General features: G+C 46.3%; 1 long non-coding RNA gene and 1 other non-coding gene across 2 annotated transcripts in view; both read right to left on the reverse strand.

Moving 5' to 3' along the window:
• Positions 1–532, reverse strand: part of LOC126927277 (uncharacterized) — a 970-nt gene extending 438 nt beyond the window's left edge. Inside the window, exons 1-2 of the long non-coding RNA XR_007715346.1 lie at positions 492–532; positions 1–423 (exon numbers count right to left, since the gene is read on the reverse strand). The exon at positions 1–423 is cut by the window's left edge and continues 438 nt beyond it. This is a non-coding gene — a long non-coding RNA (uncharacterized LOC126927277). The remainder of the gene's footprint in view (positions 424–491) is intronic.
• A 308-nt stretch (positions 533–840) lies between these two features.
• On the reverse strand, positions 841–2,763 carry LOC126927340 (small subunit ribosomal RNA). Its single transcript, XR_007715391.1, has one exon. It is a non-coding gene; the product is annotated as a small subunit ribosomal RNA (ribosomal RNA).
• Between the last annotated feature and the right edge of the window lie 469 nt (positions 2,764–3,232).

Consider the following 3,232-nt stretch of genomic DNA (forward strand, 5'->3'; position numbering starts at 1 on the left):
CATGCGCGACTCGCTACTCGTACTTTCGCTCTCGTCGACTCGTTTTAGTCGCTTCGTTCGATCCCAAAGAGGAGTCTTCGATGTCCCGTTGCTAGGAGGAGAGCAAACGCAACACAGACCACGAAACATAGAAGAGAATAGGCGAGCATGATCTCTCCGACACGAGGCACTTTAGAGATTTTGTTATTCGTTTGTACGGTCTCCACGACGCAAAAAAAAAAATACGAGATCGTGGCGGCGGGTCTTTCTGTATACGGCCTCACGCAAGCGCCTCGATCTCATTTCTCTTTACGGGTGGTTTCCATTCGTAATTTTTCGTTCGATATTCGTGTCAAAGTTTAATTTTCGAAAGCTCAAGTTCCCATTTATAGTTTTATTATAAAATCATAATATTCGCAGACGGCGGGTCTTTCTGTGTACGACCTCACGCAGGCGCCTCGAATTCGTATATATTTTGTTATTCGCAGGCGGCGGGTCTTTCTGTGTACGACCTCACGCAGGCGCCTCGAATTCGTTTATGTATGTATATATATATATATATATATATATATATGTATGTATCTCTTCATCCCGATGATCGAGAGAGAGTGCCACCTTCTCTTCATATAGTTTCGTAGCTGAAGGGTCGTCTCCTCCTTATGTCTTTTCATCATTTTGCCAACGGAGTAAGCCACGCTCCGGGCGAATTTAACTGTTCTTTGTTAAAGTATATAGCTTGTTGATACGTCGTATATACTTTGGTTCGTCGATATAGGAGGAGTACGGCTCCTTACCGACTTATACAGTTTCGTATTTTTCAAGTGTTCAAGTCAAATTCTTTAAGTTTTTGTGTTATATCGTTAATGATCCTTCCGCAGGTTCACCTACGGAAACCTTGTTACGACTTTTACTTCCTCTAAATGATCAAGTTTGGTCATCTTCCCGGTAACATCGGCAATGCTTATCACATTGGCCGCGCACCAGTCCGAAGACCTCACTAAATCATTCAATCGGTAGTAGCGACGGGCGGTGTGTACAAAGGGCAGGGACGTAATCAACGCGAGCTTATGACTCGCGCTTACTGGGAATTCCTCGTTCATGGGGAATAATTGCAAGCCCCAATCCCTAGCACGAAGGAGGTTCAGCGGGTTACCCGGGCCTTTCGGCCAGGGAAAACACGCTGATTCCTTCAGTGTAGCGCGCGTGCGGCCCAGAACATCTAAGGGCATCACAGACCTGTTATTGCTCAATCTCGTGCGGCTAGAAGCCGCCTGTTCCTCTAAGAAGATTTGTTTGTACGTTGGTAGTAAAAACCCACCGACCGAAGCCGGGGGCCTTCGAGATACCATAAGTTACGTCTATTTAGCAGGCTAGAGTCTCGTTCGTTATCGGAATTAACCAGACAAATCGCTCCACCAACTAAGAACGGCCATGCACCACCACCCACCGAATCAAGAAAGAGCTATCAATCTGTCAATCCTTCCGGTGTCCGGGCCTGGTGAGGTTTCCCGTGTTGAGTCAAATTAAGCCGCAGGCTCCACTCCTGGTGGTGCCCTTCCGTCAATTCCTTTAAGTTTCAGCTTTGCAACCATACTTCCCCCGGAACCCAAAAGCTTTGGTTTCCCGGAAGCTGCCCGCCGAGTCATCGGAGGAACTTCGGCGGATCGCTGGCTGGCATCGTTTATGGTTAGAACTAGGGCGGTATCTGATCGCCTTCGAACCTCTAACTTTCGTTCTTGATTAATGAAAACATTTTTGGCAAATGCTTTCGCTTCTGTCCGTCTTGCGACGATCCAAGAATTTCACCTCTAACGTCGCAATACGAATGCCCCCATCTGTCCCTATTAATCATTACCTCGGGGCTCCGAAAACCAACAAAATAGAACCGAGGTCCTATTCCATTATTCCATGCACACAGTATTCAGGCGAAGGTAGCCTGCTTTAAGCACTCTAATTTGTTCAAAGTAAACGTATCGGCCCACCTCGACACTCAGTGAAGAGCACCGCGATGGGATATTAGTTGGACCGCCCGCGAGGAGCTAAGCCCACCGATAGGACGTACCACATAATGCCAGTTAAACACCGCGAGCGGTGAACCGACACTGTGACACACAGATTCAACTACGAGCTTTTTAACCGCAACAACTTTAATATACGCTATTGGAGCTGGAATTACCGCGGCTGCTGGCACCAGACTTGCCCTCCAATTGGTCCTCGTTAAAGGATTTAAAGTGTACTCATTCCGATTACGGGGCCTCGGATGAGTCCCGTATCGTTATTTTTCGTCACTACCTCCCCGTGCCGGGAGTGGGTAATTTGCGCGCCTGCTGCCTTCCTTGGATGTGGTAGCTGTTTCTCAGGCTCCCTCTCCGGAATCGAACCCTGATTCCCCGTTACCCGTTACAACCATGGTAGGCGCAGAACCTACCATCGACAGTTGATAAGGCAGACATTTGAAAGATGCGTCGCCGGTGCTAGATGACCATGCGATCAGCACAAAGTTATTCAGAGTCACCAAAACAAACGATGGACGGACAGACGAGCCATCCGCCACCGATTGGTTTTGATCTAATAAAAGCATTCCTACCATCTCTGGTCGGAATCTGTTTGCATGTATTAGCTCTAGAATTACCACAGTTATCCAAGTAAATGTAGGTATGATCTAAGAAACCATAACTGATTTAATGAGCCATTCGCGGTTTCACCTTAATGCGGCATGTACTGAGACATGCATGGCTTAATCTTTGAGACAAGCATATGACTACTGGCAGGATCAACCAGGGATCTTATAATATATTCCCAAAAACCAGCATTTTCGTTTAAAAGTTCTCTCTGTGTCGTAGGTGGGACGTAAGCACCGTACGACGAGACTTTTCATTTTATATATATATGTAATATGACTTAGAGAGCAACGTTCCATGGTTCAGTAACAACGTCACTCAGCCACTTTAATTCTCCTCCTCTCTCACCATCATATATCGATACAAAGATTCATACTTCACAGAATTATTTCTGTTTGTAACTTTTCTCCTCCAACTTCTCTCGTAGAATATAACTTAGCGGTAAAGCACGTATACGCATGCTGGACATACCGTAAGAATATTCTTTTATAAGCTTCAACACCTCTGTAGAGACGCGTTACCAGAAGATAACGCACTCTACAGAACGCCAAAAGGACCATCGTGCAGCTACAAATAGCTTACAACCGATGGTCTCTGCAAGAATGGCTACTCCGTAAGTACAAGCACACACG

Source organism: Bombus affinis, unplaced genomic scaffold (assembly GCF_024516045.1).
Source record: "Bombus affinis isolate iyBomAffi1 unplaced genomic scaffold, iyBomAffi1.2 ctg00000082.1, whole genome shotgun sequence".
NCBI lineage: Eukaryota > Metazoa > Arthropoda > Insecta > Hymenoptera > Apidae > Bombus > Bombus affinis.